The 18,158-nt window shown below is 43.6% G+C and overlaps 1 protein-coding gene across 1 annotated transcript in view; it reads right to left on the reverse strand.

Moving 5' to 3' along the window:
* Positions 1-5,692: 5,692 nt before the first annotated feature.
* The window catches only part of adra1aa (adrenoceptor alpha 1Aa), a 44,317-nt gene continuing 31,851 nt past the window's right edge, over positions 5,693-18,158 (reverse strand). The window contains exon 3 of the mRNA XM_038785627.1: positions 5,693-5,799. The gene's annotated coding sequence lies outside the window, so the exon portion shown is untranslated. The remainder of the gene's footprint in view (positions 5,800-18,158) is intronic.

Here is an 18,158-nt window from a genome sequence, read left to right on the forward strand (position 1 = left end):
TATAAATGATTTGTGGGAAAATGTAACTGGTCTGATTAGTAAGTTTGGAGACGACACAAAGGTTAGTGGAATTGCGGATAGCGATGAGGACTGTCAGAGGATACAGCAGGATTTAGATTGATTGGAGACTTGGGCAGCGAGGCAGCAAATGGAGTTTAATCCAGACAAATGTGAGGTAATGCATTTTGGAAGGTCGAATGCAAGTATGAATGCATAGTGAATGGTAGAACCCTCAAGACTATTGACAGTCAGCTCTAAGTGTACACGTCCACAGATCACTGAAAGGGGCAACACAGGTGGAGAAGGTAGTCAAGAAGGCATACGGCATGCTTGCCTTTATTGGCCGGGGCATTGAGTATAAAAATTGGCAAGTCATGTTGCAGCTGTACAGAACGTTAGTTGGGCCACACTTGGAGTATTGTGTTCAATTCTGGTCGCCACACTACCAGAAGGATGTGGAGGCTTTAAAGAGGGTGTAGAAGAGATTTACCAGGATGTTGACTGGTTTGGCCGGCATTAGCTATGAGGAGAGGTTGAATAAACTCTGTTTGTTCTCACTGGAACGACGGAGTTGAGGGGTGTCTTGATAGAGGTCGACAAAATTATGAGGGACAGAGTGGATAGTCAGAGGCTTTTTACCGGGTAGAATGGTCAATTACTAGGGGGCATAGATTAAAGGTACGAGGGGCAAGGTTTAGAGGAGACGTACGAGGCAAGTTATTTTTTACACAGACGGTAGTGGGTGCCTGGAACTCGCTGCCGGAGGAGGTGGTGGAAGCAGGGACGATAGTCATGTTTAAGGGGCATCTGGACAAATACATGAATAGGGTGGGAATAGAGGGATACAGACCCCGGAAGTGGAGAAGATTTTAGTTTAGACGGGCAGCATGGTCAGCACAGGCTTGGAGGGTCGAAGGGCCTGTTCCTGTGCTGCACTGTTCTTTGTTTTTCCCCTGTCTCTGTGGATCTCTCTGCAAAACTTCATTAAAAATGCATTAATACATGTGAACAAAGCTTGCTGACTCCTCATTCAAGTGGAACGAAACTCAGGATTCACCTTTCTCAAAACACAAATAATTTATTTTTGATCAACTTAAAGCTACAGCGTATTCCCAATACATATATAACTTAGTTAAAATGATCTCTCGTTCCTAACTTTGGTGGCACGGGTGTGCTGACGGATGTTGGGAAGTCTGGGCTTTGTGGTTGTTAGTATTTTAGTATCTGCACCCATCAGCATTTTATAGCCCGTGCCAAAGATGTCGTCATCTTGAACCTTGCAGTGAGTTCCCATCTGAACTATGCTGTTCTCCTGCTCTGGCTGCAGCAGAGTGTTCGTGTCTCACCACATACAGATGTTGCCTCAATGCTATCACCGAAGATTTTCACTGTTATCATATTTGAGCTGCTGGCTGCCAGTGAACAATTGAGTGACAGCATGTCTTCAACATCATTATCTTGCTGGCCACTGACTGGGTATGTTGCAGTTCTTTGGTGTTTAAAAGGGAAAAAAAGATGCAGAAGTTGGATAATGCTGAGCGACAAGGGGAGGCGGTGGGGGAGGTGGTGAAAGTAAGGAATGCTTGTTTAACTGATCAGCTTCTCGGTTAGAACAGAGTTTAGGGGTAAGTGGAATGCAACAAAGTAGATCAGACTTCCAGATGTTCTCATCTTCTATGGCTTCAGCCCTTTTGCAGGTGGTTAGCACAATGCTTCACAGCTCCAGGGTCCCAGGTTCGATTCCCGGCTGGGTCACTGTCTGTGTGGAGTCTGCACGTCCTCCCCGTGTGTGCGTGGGTTTCCTCCGGGTGCTCCGGTTTCCTCCCACAGTCCAAAGATGTGCGGGTTAGGTGGATTGGCCATGCTAAATTGCCCGTAGTGTAAGGTTAATGGGGGGATTGTTGGGTTATGGGTATACGGGTTACGTGGGTATAAGTAGGGTGATCATTGTTCGGCACAACATCGAGGGCCGAAGGGCCTGTTCTGTGCTGTACTGTTCTATGTTCTATGTTCTATGTTCTATGACCTCAGCAAAAGGATTTTCCCACAATGGGCATCAACATCTTCTCTATGGAGGCTAGAACATGCACATGCATCTCAACTCTTCCAGTTAGCTCTTGGTGTCTCCATTCTTGAGCTATCTGGTCCTGAAAGTGAGTGTGGTACAATGTGTTTGGGTAGTGTGGCTGTAATAGTTGAATAGCTGGTAGTTTATGTAAGCTGTGAGTTATGAGGCTTGCAGCGATGCAATTTGTGTGAGGGAATTTGAGGTACATGGGGACCTGCTGGATATCACTGTTAGATGTGAGTAATGGAGGTGGAGTGATGGATGTGTGGTGCAGTTGGTAGGAAATGGCATTCGAAGATGCATTCAATGACCATTCTCGTGCATTTTCTGGCACTGCTTCCAGTTCCTCAGGGATTTACGGCTGATCTTGATCTCCATGGCTGTCTTGTCCAAATACATCTCCAGCATGTCCGTGGAGAGCCTGTGCCTACGGGGCCTCTCCCCTCTTTTCCACCTACTCCTTCAAGAGTTCCAGTGCAACGTACAAAACCGTGGTGGTTCACCCCTCCCATGATCAACCAATGACCCTACTTTCCAAGGTCAGATTCAGTTGCAGAAAGATGGTCAGTGCCCAATGAAGCTGCAATTCACTTCCCCTTTCGGAGGTCCAGGACAGTTTAAAGAATTGCAAGTTATCAAACATGATGGTGTATGCAACCTGTAAACAGTCCGGGATTCCCTGATTAAATGCAGAAATAATAATAATAATAATAGTAATGAGCTGGTATAGGATGTTGGTCCCTGGATTTTTTGGGGCAAACCAATTTATCACCTTGCTTCCCTTGACTGCTTGACAAAAACTGTGTATTTCTCAGCTTTTCCAACTTTCTTACCTTCTACCTGTATCCTACAGTATCAAATAGCATTGTGATTCTAACCCTTTTCTATTTTGTTTCATCTGAATGCTTCTCTGTTTCTTTTGGTGAACTTTCAGCCAAGTTGGTGTAACATGAGCTCTACAAGTCCTGGACGTGTGCTGAGGCGATGGGATCATTTAGTTTGATAATTTCAGCTGCCAGCCATACAGTTGCACTGTTACAAAATCAAGGTTTATCTGCCAGCACTGAGTTGCATTCAAAAATAAAAATGGACAGGATCAATAAGGAGGCCACGTACATTATGGAAATTAATTGTCTCAATGGGAGAGGAACAGAGGGATCCTGGGGAACTGAAACAACGCGCGAAAAGCAATGACACAGGTAAATAGATCCATTATGAAAAATAATTTTTTTTCTAGAGGAACAGAATTTTAAGCATAAAAGTTACTTTGAACTTGTATTGAATCTAGGCTGGAGCTCTTTGGAAATTGGAAGACTGATCGGATGTAGATTATGAAAGAGTTTGAAAGGGCAGACATGGGGGAAATGTTTTTCAGACACTAGAATATTTTTTTAAAAATCAATTCATAGGAATTGGATATTGCTGGCGAGGCTAGCATTTATTACTCATCCCTAATCCACAGTGCTGTGAGGGAGGGTATTCCATATTTTGACCCAGCAACAGTGAAAGAACGGCGATATATTTCCAAGTGAAATGGTGTGCAGCTTGAACTACAATCCCAGAGCAGATCCCGAAACCCAAATATTTTAGTTTAGTTTGTAAGACTGCGGAAAGAAAACTTTTCTCCAGGAGTGGTTGCATTAAGAAGTAGGGCTTTGGTATTTTAACACAAAGCTTTATTATGAATACAATATTAAACTCTTTAACTTCACATCTGAAAATAGCTTACAATTAGCCCTTAAAAACACTACTAAGTACAGTAAATACAACACCCTTAATTACTGTATTCCCAATGAAACAACAAGAAAGGAAAACAATACAGTTCCCAATCCATCCTGCAACCCACAGAGTGAGGGCGGCATGGTAGCACATGGTTAGCACTGCTGCTTCACAATCCCAGGGACCTGGGTTTGATTCCCGGCTTGGATCACTGTCTGTGTGGAGTCCACACACCCTCCCCGTGTCTGCGTGGGTTTCCTCCGTGCGCTCAGGTTTCATAGATATCATAGAATTTACAGTGCAGGGGCCTCACGGTAGCATGGTGGTTAGCATCAATGCTTCACAGCTCCAGGTTCCCAGGTTCGATTCCCGGCTGGGTCACTGTCTGTGCGGAGTCTGCACGTCCTCCCCGTGTGCGCGTGGGTTTCCTCCGGGTGCTCCGGTTTCCTCCCACAGTCCAAAGATGTGCGGGTTAGGTGGATTGGCCATGCTAAATTGCCCGTAGTGTAAGGTTAATGGGGGGATTGATGGGTTACGGGTATACGGGTTACGTGGGTTTAATGTGGGGTGATCATTGTTCGGCACAACATCGAGGGCCGAAGGGCCTGTTCTGTGCTGTACTGTTCTAGAAGGAGGCCATTCGGCCCATCGAGTCTGCACCGGCTCTTGGGAAGAGCACCCTACCCAAGGTCAACACCTCCACCTTATCCTCATAACCCAGTAACCCCACCCAACACTAAGGGCAATTTTGGACACTAAGGGCAATTTATCATGGCCAATCCACCTAACCTGTACATCTTTGGACTGTGGGAGGAAACCGGAGCACCCGGAGGAAACCCACCCTAATAAACACACGGGGAGGATGTGCAGAGTCGACACAGACAGTGACCCAAGCCGGAATCGAACCTGGGACCCTGGAGCTGTGAAGCAATTGTGCGATCCAAAAGGCTACTGTGCTGCCCTCAAGTCCCAAAAGGCGTGCATGTTAGGTGAATTGGACAACCTGAATTCTCCCTCAGTTTATCCGAACAGGCGCTGGAGTGTGGCGACGAGGGGATTTTCACAGTAACAACATTGCAGTGTTAATGTAAGCCTACTTGTGATACTAATAAGGATTATCATTGTTGTTATTATTATTAATACTTGCTTTCCAGGACAGAGTGGCTCTTGTTGGAACCCTTGCAGGCTCTGGCTGGATATCTTCAAAAAGCTGTTTCATCTCGTTTGTTTCAGCTTTCCCCTTGTCCTCAGACAAGTCTGCACTGCTTTAAATACTATTAATCTTTTTTTTAGCTCTCCCATTGTGAGTAAGAGGCTTTGTGGTGTAAGGGTAGCCAGATCCAAACTCAATTCAAAGGTTTTTGCAAAATGTCTGAATACAGTGGGCGGGACCCCCCCCCCCCCCCCCCCCCCCCCCCCGCCCTGGCCCGCCAGCGTGATTCTCCATTATGCCGGCCGGTCAATGGGGTTTCCCATTGTGGGGCGGCCCCAAGCTGTCGGGAAACCCCCCGGGCGCCGGCAAAACGGAGAATCACGCCGGCGGAGAATTATTTCCGTCCAGCAATTACATCATTGTTACATCCCCATGCTGAAAACCCATTAATTCCCCAGGCCCCCCCCCCCCCCCTTGTCAAGCAACAGTGCATTAGCCCAGGCTTTTATGATGGTCAACTTCACCTCGGGCTCCGAACAACTTTCGGCTCTTGCAAAACAAGATTATTTTAAAAACATGACAACTGCAGTCAACCACACTCTAACCCAGACTTTTAACCTTTTAATTGCCAAATGTTTATAATCCAATATATCTAAAATCCTGCATTTGTCACACTTGGATGGGAACTTCCAGATGGTGTTGTTCCCATGCATCTGCTGTCCTTTTCTCCTTCTAGGTGGTAGTTGTCATGGGTTTTGGAAGGTGTTGAAGGAGCCGTGGTGAGTTCCTGCAGTGGTGGCACACACTGCTGCTACTGTGCGTCGGTGGAGGGAGCGAATTTTGTGCAAGGGGTGCCAATCTGAATGTAGATAATATAAATTGTTATCATTCATGTTATTGCCACCGTTTCTATTCCAGCAGCTGCAAATTTCACGCGGTTTAAGCAGTTCATCAGCCTTATTAAAATAGCTGGAGAGAGGAAGTGTAGCTAATTCACTCACAATACAGAAGGACAAGAAGCAAACAAAGACATACTTCTAATTATTACGTCAGCAGTAATATGTCCATTTGGGCAAAGATGAGTGGAATCATTTCATCCTTGTTTGTTTTTTGTTGAGGCCATTGGTTTTATTTTTCACATTATTTACCTTTTTCTCTGATTGCCTTGTCCTCATTCTTTTCAAAACTTCGCCTCCACAATTGCACGTGAGACGGAAATCTCACCATATTTCACTACATGCACCAATTCTGAGTAACAAATCTATTAAAAAGAAAACTCTAATCCTTTTGGAGCTGTACATTCAGAAGAAAAATTGTCATTGCTTTGGGAATGTTTGAAGTCCTAATTCCTATTTATTTCCCAATCAGTTCCATCAGTCGTTCACTCTCACCCCTGCCAACACTCTGAGGCTGAGCTCTTCACCTCGGCTAACTCTCAGGTACAGGACAGAGAGTGCTGCATGGCCAGTGACGCCGTCCTTTGAAAGAAACATGAATCAAGATCTGTCCCTCCTGTTGTGTGTTGGATAAGAACCAAGGAAGAGGAGTCAGCCATTTGGTTCCCCTGAGCATGTTCTGCCATTCACTATAATCATGGTTAATCTGTGACTCAAAACTACAGTCCCTTAATACCTTTGGTTCACAAAAAAATGATGAATCTCAGATTTAAAATTAACAACTAACCCAGCATCAGTGGCCTCAATCTTGATCTTGTACATGTTGAGGTTGCTCAAAAGATTTTCACATGAGTTTTTTATATTACTGAGAAGAGCAGGAATTCACTTGAGAATCTTGTTAATAAAATGTTGAAGATTATAGAAACAGCAAAATAAACATTCTGACATTCCAAGAGAAATCTTTCAGGACATGGAGGAGTTGGGTCAAGTGAATTAGTTTTTTTTATACTCTTGTGAAAATACCAAGTACAAGGATTAATTTAAAAAAATATTGTTTTCTTCTCACATGCTTCTTGTTACCTTGAAGTATGCGTGCAATGGTACAATTCTCTGTATTCGAACTGCCCTAGGGCAATTTCCTCCCCCAACCCCATCCGAAGCCATAATTCAACACTACTGATCCCAATCATTGGGCTATCATCTCTCCGTTCAATCTTAATCTTCCCTGAAGACCAGACATAATAATAATAATAACATGGTCACTTTGTTGAAGGAGCCATTTGGTATTGATAAATCAGAAGAAAACTATATGGTTATTCTTCCGAACTCAGGAACACTGAGAAACAAATACAGTGTCGCTGATGGAACACTGACTTAAGATCTAACAACCTAATGCCAACGTGGGATCCACAGTTGAGGGCCTTCCTATCCTGTGCTATTTTAATTGGACCTATTTTTTGTTGGCATGGTAAAATACAAATCCTAAAATACCAACCCTTGCAGTTAATACATCACTGAAGAAATTTCAGCTATGGCGTGGGCCTACAACTAGAGTTAGTTCATGAACCAGCTATTTTATACCCGCATCATACCTATGGGAAATGGACTTGCTGGATGGGTTGCACCTGAACAGAGGTGGGTCTAGGTTCCTTGCAGGATGTTTCATTGGTGTTCTTGGGGAGGTTTTAAACTAACTTAGCAGGGGTGTGGGAACCAGGAAATAATATCAGAGACAAAGACCAAGATGCATAGAATTTTGGCAGAGGTAGCAGCTCGAGTTGGGAATAATAAGTTGATAGGTGGAGTCAGAGGAAGGAAGAAAGTATAAAATATTCCTGAATACAAGGTGTTCAGTTAAGGAAGAAAAGGAAGAGGTGTGGCAGTATAGATCAGGGAGAGCATTGCAGTGCTGAAGAAAGAGGATGGCCCAGTCGCCAGGGACACAATCAACTTGGCTGGAGCCAAGGAACAAAAAATGTGCAGTTAGATTGCTTCACATAGTCTATTGACTGCCAAGTAGTGGAAAGGACGTAGAGGAATAAATTTGAAAGGAAGTTAGAGAGAGGTGCAGGAATTATGGAGTCGTTATAATGGGTGGGGCTCTTTATCTGAATATAGACTGCAATAGTGAAAGTGTAAAGGGCAGAAGAATTCCTCATGTTCAGGGAACTTTTCTTCATCTTTGATATCCAAAAATGAAGGAGGAACAGCCTCTTCAAAATGGGGTGGACCAGGTGGATCAAATGTCAGAGAATATTGAAGGTACAGTAATAATTGTATCATCAGGTTTGGACTGACTGTGAAAAGGAAAAAGAAGAGTCCAGAGTAAGAAAAATTAACTGGGGAAAGCTAACTTTAAAGACTGAACCTGGCTTCATGTGAATGCATGTGAATGTATGGAGTGTGGTTCTTACGGTGAGAGAACTACAGGCATGGGTTTCCAAATCGAATTTGATGTTGTTGCTATGGCTCAAAGAGGGGCCGAACTGAGCATTAAGTATTTCTGGGTTCAATGTGTTCAGGAGAGACAGGAAAGGAAGAAAGTGGGAGGGGGTTGGCCGTATTGCTTAAAAGATGGCATGTCAGAGCCGGAGAGAGATGTTCCAGAGGGTGCTATGTCTTTTCGTCCGACGTCATTTCGTCCAACGACACTTCGTCCACGTCTTTTGGTCCAACGTCATTTTGTCCGCCCGTCTTTTGGTCCAACGTCTTTTTGTCCGATGATTTTTTTCGTCAAAGACTTTTTGTGACTTGTTACGTTTTTTTGTCGGATGATTTTTTTTGTAAAAGACTTTTTGTAACTTGACTTTTTGTAACTTGCTTAGTTGCATTCCACTCCACTCCCCACATTAACCTTTTGTAAATAGAAATCTTCTCTAATGCACATAGCAAGGTATAATATGCAATAAAGGATTTTTATTACCGGTCTCTTTCCTTTAACGAGCCTCGTTAAAGGATAGTTATTATCGTTCTCTTTCCTTTAACGAGCCTCGTTAAAGGATAGATATTATCGTTCTCTTTCTTAATTCGCCCATCCCGAAATGGCAAAGTTCATTGTGTCAACGAAGAGTAAACGGAAGGTAGCTGATGGAAATAACTATATCTACGATTTTCATTCGAGCAGTGCAAACCTAGGAAAAGAATACTGGAGATGTGAGAAAAGAAGGCTGTGTTCAGTGCGGATTCACACGATCACGGAAAACAATGAGCCGAAAATTATTTATTTCTCTAATGAGCACCTTCATCCAGCTGATGTTGATTCGTTAAATGCTAGAAAAGCAGTTGCAGAAATAAAGCATGAAGCAGTGGAAAACATAGCAGCAAGTTCGCGTAGCATACTAGCGGCCAAGTTTACGCAGCTATCAGAAAATACCTGCTCTCAACTCCCTAGGTTGCCCGTCGTCTCAAGGACTATTCAAAGGTGCCGACAAAAAGATTTTTGGATTTCCCGCTAATCCAGCGGCTAGACACAGTTTTGAAATACCTGACAAATATTGTAAACTTGACAATGGCGAACAGTTTCTGAGATACGATTCGGGCGCCGAGGATCAACAGCGCTTACTAGTATTCGCATCAGAAAGTGCTCTTCAGGATTTAGCATCATATCGTCATTGGGCATGCGATGGGACATTCAAGATTGTGCCACAACAGTGGTTTCAACTGTTCTGCATTCATGTACAAGTTAAAGGAAGCAGTTTTCCACGGGTCTTTGCATTACTGCCGAATAAAAGAAAGCAGACATACGAATTATTCTTTGACCAATTGAAAATTTTGCAACCTAATGCAGATCCGATTGATATCATGGCAGATTTCGAAGTTGCAGTTCACAAGGCAATTCATTCATCATTCCTTAATTCATCTGTCATGGCATGTTTGTTTCATTTGAGCCAATCTGTGTTTCGAAAAATTACCGATTTAGGCCTCAAAGAAAAATACAATACAGACTCTGAATTCTGTCTTAAAATTCGATGTTTTTCAGCATTAGCTTTCCTCCCCGTTGAAGATGTCGAAGAGGCTTATGAAGATTTGATAGACGATGAAGAAATACCTGCTGAATTCATCGTTTACTTCGACTTGACTTACATAGGCATTGTGAGAGGACGTGGTGCCAGACGAAGGAGAGAAACACCTACATTCCCGACAGCTGTATGGAATGTTAATCAGCGTGTTCTACATGATCTACCGAGAACAAATAAAGAAGGGTTTCATTCTGTGATAAAGCGTTCGGCGGGTGGAGCTCATTTGAATATCTGGAGGTTAATCAAAACTCTGAAGGAAGAGGAAGGGTTCATAATAGGCAAAAAGGCTCAAATTCTTCGGGGAGATCAGTCGACTTCATGTACGCGATATAAGAAAATAACTGAACGCCTCAAAAGATTGGTCGTTGAATATGATTCTACAACAAAAATTGATTTCTTGAGGAATGTTGCTTACAATTTACATCAATTTTAAGCAATTTCGGGAATTTACAATTTACATCAATTTTAAGTAATTTCGGGAATTTTAAGTAATTAGTAAACTTTTAGATTTTTTAACTGCATTTTTAGATTTTTTAACTTTTTAACTGCATTTTTCAACTTGCATTTTACTTGCATTTTACCAATTACTTGCATTTTAGCAATTAAATTCACTTGCTGTATTGTACTTACATTTTATCAATTAAATGGTTTTATACGGAGTTAATTTGTAATTGGATAATTGGACGAAGTGACGTTGGACCAAAAGACGGGCGGACAAAAAGACGTTGGACCAAAAGACGTGGACGAAGTGTCGTTGGACGAAGTGACGTCGGACGAAAAGACGCGACACGGTTCCAGAGGGGTCAAGAACAGAATTTCTCTGGAAAGTGGTAAGGAATGAAAGAGTTGACGAGAGAGATAGAGTTGAAAAGGGACAACTTCACATGGGACAGATGCCAGTGTCATGGATTTGCCGAGTAACAGCAGTGACACGAATTTAATAAGACATGATCGGTGGCAACCTGCCCAGCAATAGGTAGAAATCTGCCTCGAGACAGCAATAGCCAGTATTCAAAAAGCCGGATGAGCTGCTTCTTTCCCACCAACAAGATTAGGAGACTTTGAGATAGCTTCAGGTGTGAATCGAATATCAGTTCAAATAATTCACCCAGACTATTGGCAGATCAATGAGCTATACACACGCCAATCTCTAGACTAAAGAAATTTGATAGAGGCAGCCAGCCACATACACAGAATGCATAATCAAAAGGGCAAAATGGTATAAATGCCAGCACACTCAGAGGCAGGGAGGCCAGTTTACATCTAACAGCCTCTGTCTTCCAGTCAAGGCACTACAGAAAACCTTCATAAAGACAGTATAAGTATCTTCACTGGACCAGGCCAAGACATTCCCCACACTTGATTATCATCCCTGTAGTGTGTGATAACGAGAAGCTGGGTTTTGACTTGTACATCTATTGGGATGTTGTTTGGGGGGGAAAGGGGAAGGAATTCAGGTTTCATAGCTGTATTTTGGAACAAGGGGTACACTTTACGGAAACTCTGTGTGTTTACTAATCCATATACTTAATTGTAGCATAGTATAGTCCTGTGTGTGTGTATTTGGTTTTCAAAAAATTTAATAAATCCTCTTTAATAATTGTTACATGGCGACTGGACTGCTTATTCTCACTGGCGTTTCACTTGTCTCCTCACACCAAAACAAAATAAAACTGAACACCCCCACAAACTGGTGTTCCAAATTGGGATACCCTCTCAGATAACATCAGCGTGTTTTGTGACACTAGGTAGAAAAAACAATGGAAAATCAGGCTCAATATTGAAGGGTATGCGAAAAAAACTACAAAGAAAAGTAAGGAGAGAGCATGGACAGAGACTGGCAGCTAACAGCAAACGGAAACCCAAGGTCTTCTAGTAGCATTTAAATAAATAAAGGTTGGTAAAAGCTAAAGTCAGGCAGATTATGAATGAAAAGGGGGTCTTGCACATGGAGGCAGGATATTTAGTGCAGTTATTAAACAAGGACTTTGCATCTGCTTTTGCAAAGGAAGAATATTGTACCCGAGATTAGAGAGGTGGTGACTGGTACACTCACAGAATTTATAATTGAGAAGGAATAGGTGTTCCAAAGACTATCATTATTTAAAAGAGTTAAGGTACTGGGAATGGATGAGATGCATCCAAGGATACTGAGGGAAGTGAGAGTGAAAATTGCAGAGGCACTGGTGATAATCTGCCTTTGACAGAGAAGTGGTGCCAGAGGACTGGAGGATTGTGATTGTTAGACGCTTGTACAAAAAGGGGTGCAAGAATAAAGCCAGCAACTGTAGACCAGTTAGTTTGACTTCAGTGATAGGAAAACTTCTGCAGACTGTCGCTCAGGACAAAATGAACAGACATTTAGGGTACAATTTACACAAAAAATGATCATGTGTCATTTTGGAAGAGTTTGGTGGGGTGTTGCATACAGCCTTTCCATGCAGACCTGGATTCACCCACACTTAGTCATGTTTTTGGCCCCTGGGGAGTTTCTCCCCGGTATAGCCCACACATGGAACCTTTTGCAGCAATGGGGAGCTGAACTCATTCAAAATTATGAGGGGTCTGGAGAGAGTTGAAAGGGAGAAACTGTGGCCACCTGTGAAATAATTGAGAATCAGCAAAAGAAGCAGAAATGAGGAAAAACTATTATGCAGCAAATAGTTAAGGTCTGGAATGCACTGCCTGAGAGTGGTGGAAGCAGGTTGATTTGAAGCATTCAAAAGGGAATGAAACCATTTGTTGAAAAGAAAGAATGGGCAGAATGAATGGAAAAATGGAACAAGGTGAGTTATTCATTCAGTGAGTCAGTGCAGACACCATGGGCCACATGGACTTTCGGCACTGTGACACTTCTGTATTCCGTGTGATCTATTTCCAGATCCAATTGCATGCCCTGGTGTCTTTTTTGCAATTATTTATTCTCTCTGCCTTTCAAGAGCTATCAAAGAAAGTTAACTTGGATCTTGTTGGACACAAAAGTGGAATCAAGAGATCAGGGGATCTCTTAAAGATTGCTGTTTAAGAGAAGCCACGGTCTTGGCAAATGTTAATAATCTTTGTTAGTATCACAAGTAAGCTTACATTAAGACTGCAATGAAGTTACTGTGAAAATTCCGAAGGGCGTCTGAGGGAGAATTCAGAAAGTCCAATTCACCTAACAGCACATCTTTCAGGACTTGTGGGAGGAAACCAGAGCACCCAGAGGAAGCCCACGCAGACACGGGGAGAACATGCAGACTCCACACAGACAGTGAACCAAGCCGGGAATCGAACCTGGGACCCTGGTGCAGTGAAGCAACAGTGCTAACCACTGTGCTACCGTGCGGCAACTGGGGCAAGGTGTTGTGTGGCCTGTTTATCATCCTATTTTTAAAAATCTTAATTGGTTCAACCGATTGGAGCAGACGGGATGCCAGGGCTGGGGGACTTGTGCAAATGTTCCCCTGAACAGCAGCAGCCTAATGGAGGATATTGCCCAGTGACTGCAGGGTGAAGACATCACCAATCTGGAATAGCCAATAGCCAGCTGGCAATCTGATTGTGCAGCTGGTGAAAGGCAAGGCATCTCCAGAACATCCTGCCCCTCCCCCGGCAATCAGCACCAGGTGTGGGAGGGCGCTCCTCAGCACCAGCTGTGCGGTCAGTTCCCTAATGACCGGACAGAGGCAGTCAGACCTCCAATTCGAGCGCCTCTCCCCACCAAAAAAACCGGAGCACTTCTTCAGGCGGTCTCGCGCTCCTCAGAACATTGGACTTTGTGTTGAGGTGGGGCAAACCATTACAGAAATAGTTTGGGATTGATGGTTGGGAACTCTAAGTCAGCTTTATGACAGAACGGGGGGGTCGGGGGGGGGGGGGGGGGGTGAAGAACCCAAAAGCGATGTTTAAATGTCCTTTAACACGTTTGCCCCAAACCTCCCACCCTGGGATGTGGGACAACCTCTTACCTTTCTGAGGAAGAGAAGGCAACGATGTTACTTTTGAAGTGATTTTTTTTTCCTCGGGACTGGGGGCAAGTTGCCAATTTGTGTGTTGGGGGGTCGGGTGGGTTGTTGGACGAGGAGTGGGAGCCAGGGCGGGAAACGAAGTCCAGCGTCCAAGCCAAGTGTGAAGAAACGGGGAAGATGAGGAAGTGGAGATGATGTGGGGTGGGGGCGCAGTTTCTCCCCCCACCGTCGCCTCCAGACCTTCTCTGGACACGGACGAAAATATTGGCCACCTCCGTCTTGCTGAGCTGCTCGTGGGGAGGCAAGGCTCCTCAACCTGCCTCATTCTGAACAGACGAGTTAATCCTCTCAAAATGTTGCACACACAAAAGCTGGACACATTTCGGGCCTCACGGTAGCATGGTGGTTAGCATCAATGCTTCACAGCTCCAGGGTCCCAGGTTCGATTCCCGGCTGGGTCACTGTCTGTGTGGAGTCTGCACGTCCTCCCCGTGTGTGCGTGGGTTTCCTCCGGGTGCTCCGGTTTCCTCCCACAGTCCAAAGATGTGCGGGTTAGGTGGATTGGCCATGCTAAATTGCCCGTAGTGTAAGGTTAATGGGGGGATTGTTGGGTTACGGGTATACGGGTTACGTGGGTTTAAGTAGGGTGATCATTGCTCGGCACAACATCGAGGGCCGAAGGGCCTGTACTGTTCTATATTCTATATTCCCCAAAGGTTTCAGATTGCTCAAAACAATGAGACATTAATTTGACAGGAACTTTAAAAAAAAATCTTCTTGTGTATCTGACTCAAACAATGACTGAGCTGACGTGTTTTTGTTTTTTTGGTTCAGCCGCCAAGGTTTGGTCTGGCCATGAAGAGAACTTTCCTCTGCTCCGCCCAGACTTACCGCGGACTCGGCGAACGCCCACCTGGACAGGTAGGTGGAAACTCCTCTGAATGCAACCTGCCAGCCAAGATTCCCCACCTCAAGCCCTTTCCAGCGTCTCTTCAGCTTTCAACTTCGGAATTAAAGGGATGTCTCGCGCCGGCAAACTTTAATAATCCCGAAATATTGAGAGGTGAATTGGACATTCTGAATTTTGAGTGTGGCGACTAGGGTATTTTCACAGTAACTTCATTGCAGTGTTAATGTAAGCCTACTTGTGACACGAATAAAGATTATTATTATTATTATGCCAAGTACAGGACAGCCCAGGTTGTGTATGTGATTAATTCATTAGTGGTGTCAAGCCCACAACTTGATGACTTTGAGACTGGAGTGCACAATTATGAATTAACAGGTAAATCAGAGGCCTGCCAGGGATTGGTACCTTACAGATTCACCACTGCACCTCTCGCTTACTTTTTCCCTTGTCACGCTTTTTCTCTCCTGAATTCAAATCAATATTTTCTTCATTCTCGATATTTCTGACTCTTTCATTACTGCACCCAGGCCCCTGGCACCCAGGCCCCTGTACCCCTCCTCCTCCAGTTTCTCTCAAAAGTGAATTCTAGACGCAGTGGTTAGCGCTGCTGCCTCATGGTGGCGAGGCCCCAGGTTTGATCCTGGCCCTGAGTCACTCTCCGTGTGGAGTTTGCACATTCGCCTCGTGTTTGCGTGGGTTTCACCCCCACATCCCAAAGATGTGCAGGCCAGGTGGATTGGCCACGCTAAATTGCCCCTTAATTGGAAAAAAAGAATTGGATACTCTAAATTTATTTTAAAAAAGTGAATTCTAAATGCCATTCAACACATGCGGATGAAAGGGCTAGTTCTCCCTGGATTTTGTTGACAAAGTCAGGGGGAGATGTTTCACACTTTGCCAGTGGCCCCATTTCTGTTGTTCCAGGATTACCACAGACTGTGTTTGAGCCTGGGCCTCGATCTGCAAGCATTTCTACAAACACGAATAGCATGGAGCAATTCCTGGATCTTCAACCTTGCTTCCTTACCTTGTTTACTTGCTGAATATTGTTGACTTTTGAGGAAAAATCTTAGTCTGAAACCACTTCAATTCTTAGATGAATTATTAAACAAGAATCTTTTCTTTCACTTAGTCACAGCCTTGTCTGATTATTTTGCACTGATATTGTGCAGATGAATTATCTATCCAGTTTTAATGATGCGATTTTTAATTGTCAGAGATTTGGATCATTTCACAAGGTGAATTCTGGAAACAAATGATTTAGATCATTGCAAACCTGATTGAGTTTAAGAACAGAGTTGCAGTAATAAATAATTTGGATCACCACAGATGCTGAAGACTTTGGCGAGCTTTCAGCAAACTTGCCCCATGCTGGTCGAGAGCTTTTCAGCATCTGTACGTGAGCTACTAGTGAATGATACTTCTCTCTGGGTTGCCGTCATTTACACTGACATGTGAAAGATCCACTTAGTCTCGCGTGGGTGGAGGATGTGGGCCTTGAGTTGAAAATCCATTTAAGCTTTGGAAGCTATTTGAGGCTGGTCACATTCTGCACAGACCTCGATACAACGGGGACAATTTTAATCGAAGCCACCCGTCGGGAAGTGAGGATCTGCTGACGAGAGGCACTTGCTCTGCAATAAACAGCTCACCAATGCTCAGTTTGAGTTCTGCCTTGGTCGAAATCTGGAAGGCCAAGTATTTTAGGATATTTTATGACAGGTAGGTGCCAAATAAATGCAAATCACTACTCATTGCATTCTGCCAAGAGTTATTTGTCCTATTTAATCAATTAATTTCATTTTATCCTTCATGTGGGATCATCTGAAGTACCACCCAATATCCAGTACAAGGAACAAGTCAGCAATGCGACGGATGAATACTTGTCACTCATCTAGTCAGCAGCAGTTGCCACAACATTCAGCGCCAAAGCAATTTGTTTGATCAGTATTCTGGTCATCGACTGAAATGTTCACTTCTTGTATGATAGTAATAATCTTTATTGTCATAAGTAGGCTTCCATTAACACTGCAATGAAGTTACTGTGAAATCCCCTAATCGCCTGTTCGGGTACACAGGGAGAATTCAAAATGTCCAAATTACCTAACAGCCCATCTTTCGGGAGGAAACCAGAGCACTCGGAGGAAACTAATGGAGAATGTCTGTGCAGAATCTGCACAATGTCCCAAGCCAGGAATTGAACCTACGACCCTGGCGATGTGAAGCAACAGTGCTAACCACTGTGTTTCCCGTGCTGCCGATGATGTGTGTACTCTGACTGTAGAGTCTCTTACCTATGACACACAGTCCAAATGGCTGTGCTCACTTGGAAATGGATTGCTGGTCTTTCTTCAGTGTATGGTCAAAACCCTGGAAATCCCACCTGAAGAGTATTGTGGGAGTAGCTGCAAGATGAGGGCTGTAGTAGTTGAAGGCCATCACCTTTTTGAAGCCGATGTGGAATGGTCAATGAATGCTGACCTTGACAGGGTTCACCAATATTGAATGAATTAATCTTTTAAAATCACACGTAGGTTACTCTTTTAATATCTTCAGCAGCATTGCTGTCTGAAATGTTACATTGCAAAATCAAGATTTCCAAGCACAAACTAGTACAATAATTCAAGTATACACAACAGAGCTAATACAAAGAGACTCGAAAAATCCACAAGACCTGCCACCATTTCTGTTCATTAATTTGTGCGTGGATAGGCCATAGATGTTGTTGGAATTTCTTTGGATAGATTGAAATGCATCTGGAAGATTGAGATGCAGCTGGAGGCTTTGTTCATTAAAGCCACTCTGGAGTTCGACGATAAAGATTTTTAACTCCTGCACAGGTTCCGAAAATTGAATGTAATACAGACAAGAAAGTTCTCAACACTAAACCGTGACCAGTTAATTAATTTCAGTCAGGATAGATTGCAAAGAGGGAAACAGGCAGCGATTAATTCCTGTAATTTACAGGGACAAGGCAGAGTTTTGGCCACCTTGCTTTCCAAGGTTTGTGAACCTGATGGTGGGTACTGTTTGGACTCCTCCCATGAGGAATGGGAACTTGAAGAAGATGACCTAGCCATCTACTGGTCAAACACTGCCAACATTTGTCCAAAATGATTGCATCAAAGAAGTGTCTCTTGATTATTTTGAGGATGTTTTCAGTCCTGATAGACAGCTGAAATACCAGCGTTGCATGTCAGAATTTGAAGCATGTCAAAAATAATCACAACACCCATGCTTTCTCACCCTTGATCTGCAATAAAGGTTTCAATAATGTTAAATGTAACACAAAATATCAATAAATATTAAACTACACAGTTCCGTTGCATCCAAAGACTGTTTCTCAGCTGGCAGTAAGAATCTTAAAGGTGGCTTGATATCAGTAAACTTATTCTCCACTCAGTAAACTACTGGTTTTCTCGTGTGTCAGCTCCCACCTTCTG

The sequence above is a fragment of the Scyliorhinus canicula genome, chromosome 26 (assembly GCF_902713615.1).
Source record: "Scyliorhinus canicula chromosome 26, sScyCan1.1, whole genome shotgun sequence".
In the NCBI taxonomy this organism is placed as follows: domain Eukaryota; kingdom Metazoa; phylum Chordata; class Chondrichthyes; order Carcharhiniformes; family Scyliorhinidae; genus Scyliorhinus; species Scyliorhinus canicula.